Below are 18,995 nucleotides of genomic sequence, written 5' to 3'. Positions count from 1 at the left end.
AGTAGGATGGGAGCCTGGATCCTTAAAATCACTTTTTACAAAAGATTGCCGCTCACCACTAGCATGTCACCCGGTGCTCATTAAATGTGTAAGCACCTTCACCGGAGGCCTGTGCCGTCTGGATGCTTTATCCTTTGCCCAATAACCGTTAATCAGCCCGCAGCAGAAGCACAAGCCCTCTGAGGGCTGGGTCTTGCCTGGCAACCACAATCTGTTCCTATTTCATCTAAAAAATAAAATGGATAGGATGTTGTGTTTCTCCTCCACCCCCAGCATGAAAGAGTGAGGGATCAGAGCTCTCTCCCAACTCCCCTCCCCCCAACCCCTTGATGAAAAATTAACCAGCTGTGCAGAGTGAATGAATCCCTAAAGGGGAATAAGGTCTCTGATGTGAGCTGGGCTGGGGTCCGGGGGCTCCAAAAATCCTCCTGGTCGTTAATTCTCCAGCCCCTGGATCCTTGGAGTGGCCCCGGACAGGTGGGTCCGGGGGCTCCAAAAATCCTCCTGGTCGTTAATTCTCCAGCCCCTGGATCCTTGGAGTGGCCCCGGACAGGTGTGTGTGTGGCATGCTAATTGGCCACTCCTCCCGCAGCCCGCTGTGCCCAGCAACTGGTGGAGCCGAGAAGGTTCCCATCAGGTTTTGATGTGATGTGAGTCCCTGTGTGCTTTAGGGGAAATGGAGGCGCTCGAAGCATACTTCTTGTTTACTTGGGTCTCCATCTACTCTTCTGTGGGCTTCCTGATGACAGTCTTGAATCTGACTGAACCCTAGTACCTAGGAGGATTGAACACAGAGCAGTGATTATAATGAATGAATGAATACACGAGTAAGTGAGTGCATGAGGGGGTGAAGGCTTGACCATTAGCCAAGAGTCTACTCCACAAGCTCACTCAGCCCTTGCGATGCCATTCATCCATTTACTCATTCATTCGGTCATTTAATAAATATGAAGCAGCAAGGTTATAAAGAGCACATAGTTCATGCAATTCCTTTCATTCATTCATTCATTCATTCAGTCATTCACTCATTCATTCGATAAACACTTGGCCTGAGGATACACACATAGCATGCTCATTCTCTGCTCTCAAGATGCTAACCTTACAGTGGGGGAAACAGATGGTTAAGCTGAAAACAGCAAGTGTGTGAGAACAGCCTTGAAAGTGGATTCCTGAGGGAGCCCAGAGGAGGGCGCCTAACTCCACCGAGGGGATGGGGGCTTCCTTGGGGCAGGGGGTGGCAAGGTGACGCCTGAGCTGAGCCTAGAAGGGTGGACAGGAGTTAGCCAGGGGCAGCTGGTGGGAGAAGGGAGTTCCTGGCAGAGGATGCTGAGCCAGAAACAGGACTAAGCCTGGCACCAGTTTCACAACAGTGGGCAGAACTGCAGCATTAAGGGGTCTCTTCCTGCTCCACCCCAGACAGCCCCGTTTTGTCCAGACCTGGTTCGGGCAGGATGGTGCAGCAGAGTGAACAAGGGACAGGAGACTTGGATCAGGCGTTATCAGCTCTCTGGCCTTTACTTTCTCAAATGTAAAACAGAAGGCAGGTGGGGGCCAGGGGCATTAGGATTCCCTGCCCCCACATTGTGGGTTTACAGTGGGCTCTCTTCCAGGCCCTGGCTGGACACACTGGGGAGCAGCTTGGAGCACAGGCCAACTGGACCCCACTTTGCGACCCCTCCACTCTGGCTCTTTCTCCTTCTTTCCACTCCAGGCCAGGTCAGCCATGCCGGAGTGCGCCAGGTGGTCTACCAGGACCAACATATCCAGAGCCCCACCTCCTAGAGCTGGAACTGAGTCATCCTTTCCAGTCTTAGGCTAGCCCCTGCAAAAAACAGGATGACGGTCCTCAAAAAGCTAAACACGAGTTATCACATGGCCCAGCAATTACACCCCAAAGAGTTGAGTACAGAAACTCTAAAATATATTTGGAGTGCCTGGGTGGCTCAGTTGGTTAAGCATCAGACTTCTGCTCATGAGTTCGAGCCCTGCATCAGGCTCCTTGCTGACAGTTCAGAGCTTGGAGCCCGCTTCCTTCTCTCTCTGCCCCTCCCCCACTCACACTGTTTCTCTCTCTCAAAAATAAACAAACACTAAAAGAATTTTAATATATTTGTATAATGTGCACATAATCACAGAAGCCGAAAGGTGGAAACAACCAGTGTCCATCAACAGATGAATAAACAAGATGTGGCATATCCATAAAAAGGAAGTTCTATTACCTGCAACATCATGGATGAACCTTGAAAATGTTATGCTAAGTGAGAAAAGCTAGACACAAAAGGCCAGATATTGTATGAGTTCACTTATGTGAAGTATCTGGAATAGGCAGGTTCATAAAGACAGAAAGCAGATCAGAAGGTACCAGGGGTGGAGGGTTTCTGTTCGGGGTGACGGAAACAATTGGGAAAACATAGCAGTGACGGTTGCACAAAAGCATGAGTGTAATTAATGCCACTGAATTGTACACTTAAAATGGATAAAATGGCATATTTTATGTGATAATACGTGACCACAATTAAAAAAAAAAGAATCCTAAGCTAGCATTTATGGAAGACCAACCAATCAATACCTGATATGATAGACCCTTTCCAGCCGCCTCCCCACAGGCTATTATCCCCCTCAGGATTTCTCCCAGCATCGAGTTCTGCCAGGCTAGCGTGTTTCATTTTTGTTTTTATTTCCCGCATTTGCATCTGCTACCACCAGAATCTATTATTGCTCTCTGGGGCTCGTGCCCCTGACAGCGATTATTTGTACATGTAAATCAGAGAGCCCGGGACAAAGCTTTAATGACAGTCTCTTCGGTGGTGATGGCGGTGGCAGCCACAGGAGATGAGTGAGGGCCAGCCCCCTCATTTCCCGCTGGTTTCCCTTTGGTGGGGGCGCAGGGGTGGGGTGGGGTGGGGTGGGGTGGGGGGTGAGGGGCCTACCCCTAGCTGGTTCAGTGTTAAGGAACTCTTCTTACTCTTTCTGATGGTGATGCTGATTCTGGGGGCATTGCTGCCTTCCTCTGAAGGTAGGATTCATGTTTGAATCCTAGGCTCCTCCTACTAAGGCTGAGCACATGGCGGGCACTCACCTGAGGATGGTTGGCACTCAGCAGGTCTCCTTGTGCACGGGAAGGTGGCTCTTGTCCATGAGGTCAGCAACAGCAAGCCCCTCCTGTCTCTCATCCCTTTGCTGTCAGCAGTCTTGCAGTCCCAGAAAGCAGGCTGGGGTTCTCATTTGACAAGTGTGTGCCCTGGAAAAGAGGAAACACATCACTTCAAAACTGGGTATATTCATCTACACTTGATGTGTATGTGAAATGTGGAAGTGGGGAAAGAGGTCTGGTGTGAAAAAGAACCCGGCTTGTGTTGGGTGGGGGGCAGTCGCTATGGACCACCTAACTTACATATAGGCCAACACCAAGGGAAAAACAGGACGCAGACCAGCATTGTAGTGTTTGGTGCCATTTATGTGGGAAACATACCTGTCTGTGCACACAGTGTCTCCCTGGGAGATAGGTACAAACACTGTAACAGTGATTGCCCCTGGCGAGGGGAGTGGAGGAATGGGGGGTTTGGGGTCAGAAGTGTGAGAATAGCTTGCTTGCTTGCTTGTTTGCTTGCTTGCTTGCTTTCTTTCTTTTTGAGAGAGAGAGAGAAAATGAGAATGAGAGAGGGAGGCAGAGAGGGAGGGAGAGACAGACAGACAGACACACACACACACACACACACACAACACACAGAATCTTAAGCAGTCTCTTTGCCCAGTGTAGAATCTGACACAGGGCTCGATCTCACAACTGTGAGATCATGACCTGAGCTGAAATCAAGAGTCAGATGCTCAACCGCCTAAGCCATCCAAGTGCCCAAATGGCTTTTCATACACACACACACACACACACACACACACACATACATACATACATATCATTTTGTGCTGCTTCAATTCCTTACCTTCTTGGCCATATGCCTTTAATTGGCTAATCACAAAAACAAATTTTAATTTTTTTTAGGCCAGCACCATGTGTTGGAAATGAGCAGGTGTCTGACTAATGGGGCAAGTGAGGGAAATGTAGCTCCCTCTCCCTTTGCTCTCTCTAGTCAGTGAGTGTCTTCCAGGGGAAGAGGGGGAGCTATGGAGGGGAGCTCTGTCCCTAGGGAGCTCACTCAAGTGTTAGGTGTTACTTGAATTTCTTTCTCGGGAAGAGATCTTCATTTTTGAGTAGTTCATTTCCTTATTCTTTGGCCTCATGGACAAACATCTCTGGTCTTGTATCTGAAAGACTCCCTCCTTTAAAAAAATATTTTTTACACATTTATTTATTTTTGAGACAGAGAGAGACAGAGTGTGAGCGGGGGAGGGGCAGAGAGAGAGGGAGACAGAACCTGAAGCAGGCTCTAGGGTCCGAGTTGTCAGCACGGAGCCTAAATGGGGCTTGAACCTACAAATCGTGAGATCATGACTTGAGCTGAAGTTGGACACACAACCGACTGAGCCACCCAGGTGCCCCAAGAATCCCCCTTTTACTCTCAGATCTTTTGTGTTTTGTAAATCTTTATAAGCTTTGAGAAGATTCAGTCTTCATCAGTGACCAGCCTCATGTGACTTTAGTTGTTATTGGGGTAGTTACAACACACACTGAACACAACACACAACACACAATATACACCTACCACACACACACACACATACCACACACACAGACTGCACACACATATACCACACCTACCACACACACACACACACACACACACACACACACACACACCATACACACATATACCACACACACACTATATCCCTGGGGAAATTCAGTATCTTCTCCCTTTCCCCTCTTACCTCTTATTCAAATATCTTCAAATGGCTGTGAATATTACCTTTAATCTCATTTCCTCAGACAGTGATGGAGGGAGGGAAAAGAATCAGAATGTTACAGAATATTCTGAGCCATGGAAAACTGTGTGTCAAGGAAGGAAGTCGTCTCCTAAGCTGAACTCCCCGCCACTAGTGTTGTAATAATATTTTCTTAAATGACAACGCTTCCTAACATTACTATCCTACTTAACTTGTAATTTCAGACAATTATTTCTGCGTTAACTAGAGGAAATTAACACAATGAACTAAAATACAAATGGTCCTTGCTTGGAGTTGTTTTGAATGTTTCTGTTAAGGAACTAGTTGTTATCATGTTTTCATTTCCACAAGTATTTGTGGACTTCTCGTTTGGGGCCTAGCAGAGAGTGTGGGAAATGCAGGGTCTGAGACAGGCCCTGCTCTTACAGAGCTTGAGATCACAGAGGGCAACTTTCTCAAGGTCCGGAAAAGAACCGACTTAGGCACCAAGAAAGGAGAAATCCATGCCAAGTGGAGAAGGTGGGAGAATTGGGATCAGAGGAGAAGGAGACTCAGAGCTGGGCCATAAAGAAAATAGGGAGGTGGGGGAGGTGGGGGTGGGGAGGGAAGGGGGCGCACCTGGGTGGCTCAGTCTGTTAAGCATCGGACCTCGGCTCAGGTCATGATCTCACAGTTTATGAGTTCAAGACACGCATCTGGCTTGCTGCTGTCAGCTCAGAGCCTACTTTAGATCCTCTCTGACCCCACCCTGTCCCTCCCCCTCCCCCCCAACAAAAATAAATAAAACATTCTAAAATTTTTTTAAAAAAAGAGAATATAGGGAAGTGGTGTCGGAGGAAAGGGTGGGGCGGGAGGCCAAGTGGAGGGCATCGTGAGTGAGCAGATGAACATCAGCCATCTCTCCACGTGGAAAGGTTAACATGTGTAGGCCACGTGTGTAGGCCACGGCGTGGTATGATGGAAAGGGTGGGGGCTATGTGGTAGAAAAATCCTGAGTATCAGCCTGGGGTCTGCCACTCACTAGTTCTGGGACTTCCAGGGACACTCTCGGTGAGAGTCCATTTCTTCATCTGCAAAACGAATTCGGCACCGCCCACCTCGCAAAGACGAAGTGATTTCAGGAACCGGCACTAGTAGGGGCCCAACTATCACCAGCTCCCCCCTCCCCGTCGGCCCCAGGTAGAGTCCTGGGCCCAGTAAGAGCTGAAAGTGAGACGTGACATGGAGATGTAAAATGCCAGGCTGAGGAACAGGAGCTCTGTCTTGCTAGAAATGAGCACCTACTTGGAGTTTTCAAACTAGAACGTGGAATAGTAAGGAGTGTGCCGTAGTGACCTGCGGGGGTACTGGCCAGGCAGGGAGGCGGGAGGCAGGGCCACGGAGTTGCAGGAGATGGGTCAGGAGACCTACAACGCCCTGCCACTTGGCCTTCCACCCCCCCTTCCTCTGAGCCCAGCTCCCTAGAGCCTGTCCTAGGAAGGAGGGTCAAGGCTAGATGACTTCGTGGATAAAAGGATGGGGAACAAGCTGAAGATGAATCTGAGGCTTGGAGCTGGAGGGTGGGCACAGCCATGACACTGCTGACAGAAAGCGGCACGGCGGCATGAAAACCTGGACGGGGGGAAGTCCTGAGTGCAGCTTACGCACGCAGTGAAAACTGGACATCTAACATAAGTGTGCAGTTGAGAGGGAAGTCCTTGGACAGGTGATCAGCCCTAGAGATAAAGATCTGAGATTCATGCACTCTCACAGATCAAATCCGCGAGTGGCATGGGTGTGTGCACAAGTGTGTGTATGCACATGCACAGGTATGTGCGGGTATGTATGCACGGGTATGTGTACACCTGTGCATGTGTGTGTGTGTGCATGCATGTGTGTGTTTGCGTATGTGCATGCATGTGCACAGATGTGCATGAGTGCAGGTGTGTGCGTGCATGCATGTGCACGTATGTGCGGATGCGTGTGCATGGATGAGTGCGTGCATGTGCGTGCATAGACCACTCTCAGAACTGGAGAGCATTGCAAGGGCCTGGGTGGCCTTTGGAAGTGCCCGGGTTTGGAGGAGGAGCGCCCAGTGAGTTGGAGCAGTGGGGCAGGAGGGCAGCACAAGGAAGCTACGGCTGTGGGAGGGTTCTCACAGAGTCAGGTCTATCCTAGGGTCAGATGTGACAATGGATTAAAAGGAAACAAGGTCTGAGACAAAATCACTAGACTTGGCAAGAAGGTGACTTTCATAAAGCCTGCGCCAACACAAGTGACCCCCTTCCTGACCAGCCATAACCTCTCTTGTCTGTATCATTTTGGCATTTGGTTGCTATTGGGTTTATGTTTTCACAGATTGCTGCTTCCTAGTCTTCCATCATGTGCACCACGAGTAATTCTGCCCCCTGCCTGGTGTGTGTATAAGCATTTTGAGAATGTCCTTTGGTCTCCTCACCTCTGCACTACCTAGCGCAAGGAAGACAGCCTTCTCCATCTCAGTAAAAGACAAATGCAGGCTTCCAGGGGCTCGGGTCAAATACCCTGGGGTCGTCCTGGCTTCTCTCTTTCTCTCACATGCTGTAGCAATGAATTCAGAAGTCTTGGCAGACCAAAGTCCTCATCACTGTTCCCTCTCTGGTCCCAGTCTCCACAGTCTCTTGCCTGGAGTATTGCTCTTGGCCCCCAACCTGTTGTCCCTCGTCACTCCTTTCAGCCTGTTCTCAAGCCCCGCAGCCAGCCAGTCTCCATCTAAAATGATAATTGGATCATGCCACTTGTCTGCTCAAAAGCCTCCAATGGCTTCCCTTTTCATTCAGAGTGAACATTCCGTCTTCCCACGGCCCTACCTGATCCATATCCTTGCCAGTTATGCCCCGTCTCCTGGCTGGCCCTGCTCCAGCCACGCTGGCCTGCTTGCTGCTCCTCCAGCCCTGAACTCCAGCTCCCCTCCTGCCCTGAACGCGCTTGGGCAGCTTTAAGTCTCTGCTCAGTTGTCACCTCACCAGCACGGACTCCTGACTCCCCGCACCTCGACTCCTGGGACTCCCTCTCCTTTTTCTGCTGGCCTATTCTTCTCCACAGCACTTATCTCCTCCATCTGGCTTAGGATGCATCTGCTTGTTTATTTATTATCGATCTCACGCAGCCTATGAAAACAGGGAGTTTGTTTTGTTTCTGGCTTTGAACCCAGTGCCTAGAACAGTGCCTGGCACATAGGAGGTGATTAATAAATCCTTGTTGAATGGAAGGGGAGGGAAACTAACATTTACAGGGTACATACTATGTGATAAGTTATTACTTGAGCAATTTTATTTATATTATTTATTCCTCACAACAGTCCTCAGAGTACTATTATTTCCATTATATAGATGAGTGCAGATATAAATCAATACTTGTTATTCAAACTGAGGATTCAGAATGGAGGCAGAGAGCAGGGAGTGAATAGCTCATGTGACTTCAATTTGCTCTCCTTCATTCATCTGTAAAATACTTAGTAAGCACCTGAGTATGTCAGGCCCTCTGCTAGTTTCTAGGGACCTAAAACAAATAGAAAACTATACGTGATCTCCAGGCTAGTGGTGGAAACAGCCATTTAAACAAACCTTAGAGCAATGTGATAAGTGCTATAAGAGAGATAGGAGCTCATCATGCAGAACGTACTTAAATCTGGAGAAGTCAGAGAAGGATCCCTGGAGGAGGTGACATTTGAAGTGAATCTCTGCAAACGAGTGCTATGCATCCATGAAAACTGGCTGTTCCTGTAGGGATAAAGGCCAAGCTTCTGAGCCTGGTATGTGGGGCCCGCCTCTGCCCTCCTCACCAGCCTCATCTCCTGCCACCTCTTCATCAAATACACAGACTTATCGTTTCCTGCATCATGGGGCTATTTCCTACCCTCGCAAATGCTATTTCCTCTGTCTGGACTGCTCTCCTCTTCTCTTCTGTTGGTTTGGGCCTGGCCCTTCTTTGAGCCCATAATACCCTCCCCATAGGCTAGCTCTTTGTCAGATTTCTGTCACTCCCTACAAATCATAACCCCTCTGAGGACAAATGGTCTTTTTAAATTAAATTTAATTAATTCATTAATTTATGAGAGAGAGAGCACAAGTGATCACTGAGCAGAGAGAGAGAGGATCCCACAAAATACCGAGAGAGAGGGAGAAAGAGTATGGAGCCCAGAGTGGGGCTCGAGCTCACCCAATGTGGGGTTCAAGCTCACAAACTGTAAGATCATGGCCTGAGCTGAAGTCAGATGCTTAACCGAGTGAGCCACCCAGGCACCCCCAGGACAAATGGTCTTAATGACTCTTGTTTTTGCCAATGTATGACATCATGGACCCTCAACATGTGACTGACTGTTGGACCAAGCTGATATGATGCTGGAGGGGAGGAGAGTGCTTTTAAGGTTTGAGGGGACCTACGCATAGTGAGGGCGGCCAAAGAGTGCTGTTGAGCAGGCCTGATTGAGCCAGCTCGAGAGAGTAGGGGTCCCTCAGAGGGTGGCATCGAGGACACAGAGGAGCTGCTGCACTGTGGAAGTGTTAGACTGTGCTGATGAAGGACCTTGCACAGGGCGCCCAGGGCATGGGAGGTCTAGAAAGTTCAGGCCTCCTGCTCAGGGATATACACTCCTCCCAAGTGGGAGACTGATGGCTCTCCTTCCCCATGAAAGGCTGATGCTCGTTCCCCTGGGCTGACTGTGTCCAGGGTCGAGGGTCACCTCTTCTGCTTCTAGCCGGTACTCTCCTCAGGGGAGGGAGGAGAGAAGGCTTGCAGCAGTGCTTGGGGCCCTCATGCGCAGGGCGGGGTAAGGGGACAAGAGTCAGGCCAAAAAGGATGGCTTCTGTCCTCATTTTGGAATGGCGCCTTTGGAAACTCTGCTTTGGAAGGAACAAAGCTGGCCAAGACTAGGCTGGAGAACCCTCTATTGCCACCCCAGTTAGCTTTCCCTATCAGACAACTACTACTACTACTAACAATGGCAGGCTGTTTTTGAATACTATGTGCTAAACACTGTGCACTGTATTATTCTATTCAATCTCCTTTTACCCTAGGGGTGTTACTATTATTCCCATTTTATACATGAGGTTGCTGAGGCACAGAGAGGTCATCTGCCACAGTCTCTCAACAGATCCCAGTCTTTAGAATCTCAAGCCCACATTCTTTTGTAACATTTATTTATTTTTGAGAGAGACACAGAGAGCGAATAGGGGAGGGGCTGAGAGAGAGGAGACACACAGAATCGGAAGCAGGATCCAGGTTCTGAGCTGTTAGCACAGAGCCCAGCATGGGGCTCGAACTCACAAACTGTGAGATCATGACCTGAGCTGAAGTCAGACGCTTAACTGACTGAGCCACCCAGGTGCCCCTCAAGCCCACAGTCTTGATCACTATTATGTGAGAAGGAGGGAATGGCATGTTAATGTGACAGAGCTGACTTCTAGTGCTCAGTGCAGTTTAGAGTGGGTGGAGTGCAGGTGAGTGAGTGAGTGTGTGTGTGTGTGTGTGTGTGTGTGTGTGTAACAGGGAGAGAGACGGAGGGAGCTGGGTACAGGGGAGGGGAGGCTGGGGCAGTTGTAGGGGCCTGCTGATGCCACGTGTTGTTTGTCCTAACAGAACCTGTCTAGGTCCAAATGGGCAGAGCCTCACATTTTGTCTCTACAGGGAACCCTGAAGGAAAAGCTTCCCCGACCTGGGGAAAACACAGTGTCTGGCCTGAACACAGTGTCTGGCACATGGCAGGCATTTAAAGGCTGTTAGAGGGCTTAAAGTGTAGATGGACAAATAGATAGCTCTCTGGCCCGGGGTCGGAAGAAAAGGTTTGAAGTTCTACCAGATTGCAGTGTGTGGCCCTGGGCAGGTCTTGTCCTCCGGCTCATCCCCAGCCCCCTTCTTGGGGAAATGAAGGTGCTGCTAATAAATGCTGATTTCAGCCCTGGGCTCAAATGTGCTGCTCAAGTCAAGAATCTGAGCTCAAACGCATCCGCGTGCTCCACTAAGCTCCAGCGCCCTGGGCTGGTTCTGGCTCAGAAAGTGTTTGTTTGGAGTCAGATCAGATGCAGCATCTACTGCTGGGACTGTCTGAGAAAGGACCATGGGCAGTGGAGGTAGAAGGGCAGAGAGAAAATGTCCCAGTGCGTCCTGGACGCCTCAGTGCAAGACCCACTAGCCCGTATCCCCTGGGGGAGGTGGGGCCGGGCTGCCCTTCGCCTTGGATTAATCAGACGTGAGGTCCTAAACTCTCATTCCCAGAGACCCTTGAGTAGGGACAGGGCCTCCAAAGCAGGACCAACTTCTCTTGCATGCAAAAAGGAATGTGGCATCTGATTTCACTTCCCACAGCTGCCAGCATAAAGTCGATATTTTTTTTTTGCGGTGCAGACAGAGTAAAGAGAAAAAAAGTGTTGAATTGTTTGGCATTATCAAGGATTTCAGCTCCCCAGGACTCCTGCATAAAGAGATGGAAATATAGCTGCCAGAGCCAAGAAACACAGAGAAGTATATGAATTTATTACATATTATCTTTCCTCTTTCCAAACAGCCCTGGAAATGTCAAAAGATCATCTATTGTTTCATCGCTGATAAAAAATCATTTGGATTTGGTGGGCTCGGGGCTTGGGGTGGAGGCAGGCAATGCGAGAGGGAGACTGAAGTGTTCTCCCAGGGCAAACTTTCAGGGGACCCAGCCAGCTTTCCAGTTTTTCCTTTCTGGGTGTTAGTTTCACAAATGTATTTAGGCCAGGGCAAGCATGCTTGTGAATGTTTGAGTGCCTCCTGTGTGCGGGGTTCTGTGTGCAGTGCTGCTGAGGGTCCCGGGGCATTGCTAGCAAGCTCATTGCTAAAGGGAACTAAGGGCCTGGTGCTGACTGTGTGCTGTGTGTGGTCATGGCATCTCAGACACAGCTAACTCTACCTACCCGGGGAATCCAAAGCAGAGGGTGGCTACACCACTTGGAAGAGATCCAGGAAGGCTTCACAGAGGTGACATCTGAGCTGGACCTTTCTAGTCCAGCAGAGGACTAGAGCAGAGGAGGCAAGCAAAGGCATCATCACAAGCAAAGAGAAGAAAGAAAGCATGGATGGCATAGGCTGAAAGGCTGCATTCAGCCATCAGACCTAGAAATCAGGCCCGGAGAGACAGAATACCTGAGCCAACTCTCTGGCCCTGAGCTGACCCAGACCCTGCAAACCATTGAGTAACCGAGGCCATGTCTGATCAAAGATCTGTTTTTTACACTCTCCTCTGGTGCTGATATGGGTGTAATTTCCTGCCCCTGAAGCTCCCCCTGACCACCACCTCCCCCACCACCTCCAGCAAGCTGGCCTGTGCCCGAGGCTGGGCTCAGAGCCCTCCGGGGAGGAAGCTGGCCTCTGGCTCACCTCCCCTGCTGCCCTCCTTTGGCTGGAGAGGCTGACTGTTGAGGCACTCTTGGCCACCCCATGTACTGGGGAAGGGGGAACTGATTGGGGCCAAGGGGGCTGGGTCAGGCCCTCCAGGGTCAAGGCTGTCTCCAAGTCAGGCCTGATGCCAGGAGCCATGAGCCTTGTGTAGGAACAGTGCCTGATAGGGAAGCAGGGCTTACAGACGGGCCAGGAGCCCCTGTGGCTTTTCCTCTTCTGGCTGAACAGCCCCTCAAAAAGAGGCCGATGTCCCCTTCTCCGCACCCTCTCCACCTCTTATCCCAGCAGGGTCTCAGAAGTTGGGGAATGTGTGCTGTGAGAAACCCTGGAGGCAGCAGAAGCCTCCAGAACATTGTGGTTGTGCAGCTCCAAGCCCAGCCCACCGACCCACAAACACCTCCTGGCCAGTCTGCTCTTCCTTTGGTTAAACTGAAACCTTCCTCCTGTGGCTCTACCCTGGACAGACAGATCTGAGAGGGCCTGCTCAGGGGTCGGGCCTCTGTGCACTCCAGCTTCTAGAAGAGTCACAGGTCAAGCTGCTGGTTTCCTCAGCAGTCCTTCTTGTCCCTCTTACGCTAGCTGTGGAGACCCAGGCAGATTTCTTTCCCCTGCAGATGGCTATTTCTCTGCATCTTCCAAAACTTTAACCTTCAGGCGGATAGGAGGGACCCCAAGCCCTGAAAAGAAGCATGACCCACATCTCTTACTTTTGAAATCTGCTTTTCAGTTTTCATAGCCTTTTCACACTTACTTGTCTTCTGACCCTCAAACCACCTTGAGGGGTGAGGAGAGCAAGCATGGATTGTATCCCCCTCACTTTCAGAGGTGAGCGAAAAGGAGTACAGATCCAGTGATGTGCCTGAGGTCATAGAGCCAATTTGTGACTGAGCAAGCCCTGGGCCCTCGCATCTCCAAGCATCTGGTCACAGCCCCGGCCTCCCTGCCAGGTCTCCAGGCAGGCGCTGGGCAAAGGAAAGGAGGCAGGGGACAGTGGGTAGACCTTCCCCAGCCCGGAGAGACCCCTCACTCCGCCTTGGCCTCAGTGAATCAGGGAGGTGAGTGTCGTGGCCTCTAAGATTTTTCCCAACTTTGGGTCTCCTCCTTCTTCAGAAAACTGCCCCCTTAGACAGTTCTCCTTTTGCTTTGGGGAAATAGTCACAGAAATGGGGGACAAAGCTGAACCCGCCTTGCAGTACCTTGGAGAGGACTGAGCTTCTTTGTGGGGTCAGGCACTAGGAGGCTGTGCTCCATGGCAAGTAGTTCACTGTGAAACCCTGTCCCCACCCTTCGCCCACACTCCTTTCCCTCCCTGCTTCCCCTAGAGAGGTACACAAGGCCTGTCTGAATGAGGCACTTAGTACAAGCCAATCATAAAAGGCTTCTTAGAGAGTGCAAGGGATGTCGCTGGGTTCTGGAAGAGCAAGGGACATGGTGGCGGGAGCCCCTGCCCACAGGCAGGGAGTGTGGCTTCACCAGGGAGCTCCACGGAGTGCAGGAAATGGGTCTGGGCCTCTGCAGAGAAGGCTGCTCAGGTGGGGCCACTTTGAAATAGGCTCACTTGGATAAAGAGCAAGCAGAGCTGATATCCTCCACCATAGCCCCAGCCCCAGAGCCTCGTCTCACCCAGCTCTGGTGCTGAAAGGAAGACTTTCCATTCTCCTTCCCTGGAAAGCCCTCCCCCCTTTGACTTACGGGAAGCTGGGTGTTATCTTAAGGTCTGTAAACGGCCTGCCTGCTTTTCCAGCTGGAGCTGTTCATTCAGAACAATTAGCACGCAGTTTAGAGCTGGAATGGAACATATGGCGGGGGTCCCCAGGAGCGAGCATGTGGCAGCTCAGGAAGGAGGGGAGCGGCCTGGGGAAGGACGGGAGGGAGTATTTGGAAAGGTGAGGGCTCCAAGCCTGCTGCCTGGTTCAGGTACACCTGCTCTTGGTATCCGAGGGAACAGCAGTGAGGACTTGTGCAAATTCCTTTTGCATCCTGGGTCGTGAATGCATTTGGTGTTCCTTAAACTGGCATTTTTATGCCAAGAGACATAAAGCCCCATAAGTCCTTCTGTGGAGATCTTTAGAGCACATACCGAGGGGTCGGTACCAGGGTGAGTGGGGATGCTGAGGAACTAATATCTATCCCGGAACTCTGTGACATTCATTCATTCCCTAAGTATTGACTGAGGGCCTACGACACGCCAGGTACTGGCCTAGGCATTAGAGATACATCTGTGAAGAAGACAAAGCAAGATCCTTGTCCTCGTGAAGCTTTCATTCTAGTGTGGAAGGGCAGACATAATGTATAAGTCAAACATAATCCATAAGGAAACTGCTGAGTGTTTCGAAGGCATGTTAACTTTGGCAACCTACAAGATAAGCCTTGTGATTTCCCTTCTACATGCAAGGAAACAGAAAGCTCAAGGGTTTGCAGAAAGCCTGTTTCCAGAGTTAGGAAGTGGTGAAGCGTGGATTTAAACTTATCCAGCCCAATGCCCGTGGCACTCACCTTGCCTCAAAGATAGACAGGACACCCAAGGCCACCTTAACAACCTCCAGATGACCTGAGTGGGCCACAGAGTCACACTCACAGAGCAGGAAGACTTAGGAAGTGGCCAGTCTGGCCTTAGCCTTTTACGGAGGAAAAATGACCTCTGGAAATTTGGTGGCCTAAGTTCACACGCTGTCTCAGAGCTAGGACCTGGAGGGCAGGGTCTGCAGGCACCGGTTCTTTCTAGAGCCATACTCACAGGTCAGGTCTTTTCAGCAGGCCCACAAATGTGTTCTCAAAGAGAGCCAGCCTCCTGCCCACTCCCCGCACCCCTTCCTGCCTCAGAGACTGTACACACCCCCATACCACCTGCACCACTTGTCCTAGGTCAGAGGGGCTCACGGTCTGGACTTGGGGTTGTGGGGTGGGGGTGGCTAAGTCTTGGAGCCCCTCCGGGTGGTGATTTGATACTGCCGGAGAGGGGGCCTCCAAACAGCATCGCCACCCCACCCCCAGCCCACGTTTTAATGCGCTCAAAAGAATGGCTGTAAACAGGTGTTAGGTGTCCTGCAGGGTCAGGAGTTAAACAGCACTCTGTCTGGAAGAAAAATTGCAGTAAGAGCGTCGGGGGCAACTGCAAAGGTAGAGAGGAGGGAAGAGAAGAGGCAAACTGACCGTAATGCAGTGGTTATGAGGCTTAAATTGGAGCCCAGGGCAGGCAAAGAACAGAGCCATAAATCCAGCCTCCTGAAAGAATATTCTGGAGGTAGGAGACACAGGCTCACTTAAAATATGTCTGAGATGAGAACCAAAGATCGTTATTTTTGAGTAAGGATATAAAATGCTAAACACTGCCTTTATTAGTCCTTTCTAAAAGCCAGGTGTAAAATACTGCCATTCCCAAGATTGTGTTTTTCCTTTTTTTTTCTTTTAATGGCAGAAATTAAAATCTCCTTAAGCCATTAGCCATTACTCCCCAAGGTGAGCCCCCAAAGCAGCTCTGCCAGGAACCCATCCCTTCATCCAGGAGGTATGGTGGCCGCCCCCACTAAGCCTTTGACACCCCTCCCCACCCCACCTTTGCACCCCACCCCCTTGGCACTGAAATACCAGCCTGGCAGCAGGTGGCTAAAAAGCCTGAAAAGTTTTATGGGTCTGCCCGAGTAGACCCTGTCTCCCACCAGTTGCCAATTTGGCCAGTTGTTCTTCACTCACAAATACCTAACACGAAAGATATTCGGCCACCTGGAGCCCTGCCAGGCGGGCCTTTCCTGGAGTGAGCGCACACTCAGCGGCTCAGCGCCAGGTGCGATCAAATGGCACGCTCCCCGGCCCCCTTCTCCCCTGTGCCGGCTTTCTTTCTTCCTTCCCACTCTGTCTCTATTTCTTTCCTTTTTTCTTTTCTTTCCATCAAAAGCTGATGCTACCAGAGAAAAAGTTCATAAAAATGTTATGTCCACCATAAAACCCCTAATGTGGCATTCTGCATGATCCATGCATTAACATTAACATTTCCCAGACAGTTATTGTGAGATAATGGTCCCAGCTATAATTCAGCGGTAACGTTCCTTCGAGCAAATGTTATGGAGGAATAAATGACTCGCCGAGTGTGCTGCTGCAGTGGGGGTGGGGAGAGGGGAACAGCTCGAAAATGCACACCCTGGACCTCGGAGACCCTCGCACAGCCTGGGAGGGGGCGCTGGGGCTCAGCCGAGGTCTGACCACAGACTCTCGGTGGACCATCAGGCCAGGCCCCTTTGCACCCTGTTTCTGTTTCACGTGAACCCCGCCTTTCTTGTTGGTGCTGTATTGGGAAGATTGGCCAAAAGAAAGCCTTCAAGTCATCAGGGTCGGAGGCAGAGCTGAGAGGGCGAGGAGGGGCTTTGGCATTTTAACCTGCCTCCTCCCCATCCCTCCCCCTCCCTGTGTCCCAGCACCCTCTCTGCTCACCTCCGATACAGTACTATCTCTCCCCGTGTGTTCGTATTATTTGTTTACATGGCTGTGTCCCCTGTGATAAATGCGCGCTCCTTAAGGAGCTGTGGACGCATCACTGTCTTTTTAGTGACTTAGCACAAAGCAGATGTTCAATAAGTGTTGGCTGAAAGTCGAGATGCGTGGATGGACAGACAGAGGGATGAATGGGTGGATGGATAGTTGGATGAGTGACCACAACAGAAAAAGAAAGAAATGAAAGCAGACCACAGGATAAACAGGATTTGACATTAGTGATAAAGAAGGAAATACCTCCAAACAACATTTACTGAACAATAGTCAGGAGGGCGTGAACCCAGATGGAACTTGGGGATCAACCGCTCTACTCAATTTACTCTTCAGGAATGCGAGGCCTGGAGGAGTTGCTGTCAGAGCCAGGGCTGGAATTCTGGATACAGGTGTAGGGCTCTACCGGCCACCATGTTGCCACTAATATTCAAGGCTAAGAATATGCAAAAGGATGCTTTCCTACCCTCCAGGAGTTTGCTTCCTAATGGAGGAGGCACATCAGTCACAAATACAACTCATCATAATTCAAGGCAGAACACGAGTACTCCAGTGGGAAATGACTTTAATTCGGAAACTAAAAAGAGATACCAAGCATATGCATAGGATAGGCCTTGGAGGATAAGCAAGACCAGAAAAGGCAAACACAGAGGGGTGGGAGAACATTTGAGAAGAGGGAGCCAAGTGAGCAAAGGCACAGAGATGACTGGAAACAAGAATCCTTCACAGATACTTAATTTGTATCAGTGGGTGTTGTGTGTGTGGTCAGGGGAGACCATTTGGCTACTGGGTGCCCTTCCTTAGACTCTGCTCCTTAACTGCATCTTGGTTCTCCTTCCTGGCAAGGCATCAGCTTGGGATCACACCCTTGGCCATGGTGGTCAGCTCTCCAGCCTGTGCCTGGGCTGGGCTTTGCCGGCTACACTGGCCCTCTGAGTTCCAGCAGGGGTGGCAGCCACACCATTGCTGCCCCTTCCTACCTCTACCCAGTCCTGCTCATGCCTCGGGGTATGATTAAGCAGGAGCCACATTCCTCCCAGAAATGTTAGTGGGGCAGGGAGTCTCTGTAAGAAGCACAGGGGAAAATGCTGGCTCTTTTCCCAATGCCATGTGTCACGACAGCTATGATCTCTCCCAAGAGCGATTCCCCAGAATCAGGACCAGATTTATTACTCTGGCAAAGGAGATGGTGACCTCCGCAATGTATTTGAAGGATCCTGGAGAGGCTTTGCCCCAGTTAGAAACATCTTCTTCACTCAGGGGCCTCAGAATGCCTAGAGCTGGAAGGGGTCTTGGCGGTCAACTGGTTTAACCTGCCATGCTGTGAAGGCATCTCCAGTGGACAAGCTCTCGCCGTCTTCCTAACAGCTCCTGGTGGTGGCACTTCCTCTGCTCTGGGCTGGCTGTGTCTGGTAGCACTCCCTCATGTGAGGGGGAAATGTGTCCCTCTGTCATATCCGCCTTTCTGTCCTGGTTCTGCTCTGGACAGCACAGTGTAAGACCAACAGCTCTTCTGTATAATAACACCTTGAATATTGACACTCATGCCTCTCCCAGAGTTCTCTGCGCTGCAGGGAGATACCTCTGTCAACATCCTAGCCTCCTTCCCTCATGCACTCCATAGTGTCAGTGTTCTTCTGATGAAGCAAGTAAGTGAGCCCCCAGCAGGTCTAACCCATTGCTTCCTTCACCTGGACTCGCAGGAGTGCCGAAGATTGCAATTATCTTTTTTTTTTTTTTTTTGGCAGCCATATCACAACGCTGGTACCTATTGAATTGTCAGTCAAATTCCTTTCTTTTTTATTCACATACGATGATTCTAAACTCCATCTCCCTCACATGCATCTTACTCCAATGGTATAAATTTGTATTTCTCTATATTCAGCATCATCTCCTTGCTTTCAGCCCATGTTTCCTGCCTCAGGAGCTCTTTCTCAACCTTAATTCTGTCTGTAAACACATCAACTGTCCCTTCCAGTGTGTAGGATGACAAACACATCTTCCACAACTGTCACGCAGGTCACCGGTAGAAACACTCAGGGGTACAAATCAACCTGAAAGCCCTCTCTCTGACTGTGATCTGCTGATCACTACTGACTGGAGACCATCGCAGCCTCACTAAAAGTTCACCCACCTGCTCTCCTGTCAACAGACCCCTCAGACCTACACTTCCTTATCCAGGAGGATATCATGTCGTCATGTAGCTAGCTGAAATGGACATACTCCTCAGAATCTTCCTTGTCTATCAACCTAGGAATTCTGGGGTTTTCACCAAGGGCCATCCAGCTAAA

General features: G+C 50.3%; 1 protein-coding gene and 1 long non-coding RNA gene across 8 annotated transcripts in view; one reads left to right on the top strand and one right to left on the bottom strand.

The window, feature by feature from the left end:
- PKNOX2 (PBX/knotted 1 homeobox 2) overlaps positions 1 to 18,995 on the top strand; it is a 265,040-nt gene that overhangs the window by 126,618 nt on the left and 119,427 nt on the right. For 3 of the 7 annotated variants that reach the window (XM_029957417.1, XM_029957418.1, XM_029957415.1), the window contains exon 1: positions 13,158 to 13,280. The exons of the other annotated variants lie outside the window; for them this stretch is intronic. The gene's annotated coding sequence lies outside the window, so the exon portion shown is untranslated. Of the gene's footprint in view, positions 1 to 13,157; positions 13,281 to 18,995 lie in introns of those variants that run through there. 7 annotated transcript variants of the gene reach the window in all.
- LOC115306851 lies at positions 698 to 13,040 on the bottom strand. Its single transcript, XR_003915459.1, has 4 exons — positions 12,977 to 13,040; positions 11,742 to 11,843; positions 3,080 to 3,241; positions 698 to 775 (listed from the first exon to the last, which is right to left on the bottom strand). It is a non-coding gene; the product is annotated as an uncharacterized LOC115306851 (long non-coding RNA).

Source organism: Suricata suricatta, chromosome 11 (genome assembly GCF_006229205.1).
Source record: "Suricata suricatta isolate VVHF042 chromosome 11, meerkat_22Aug2017_6uvM2_HiC, whole genome shotgun sequence".
Taxonomy (NCBI): domain Eukaryota; kingdom Metazoa; phylum Chordata; class Mammalia; order Carnivora; family Herpestidae; genus Suricata; species Suricata suricatta.
The sequence above is the reverse complement of the archived record's forward strand: the minus strand, read 5'-3'. Positions and strand labels throughout refer to the sequence as shown.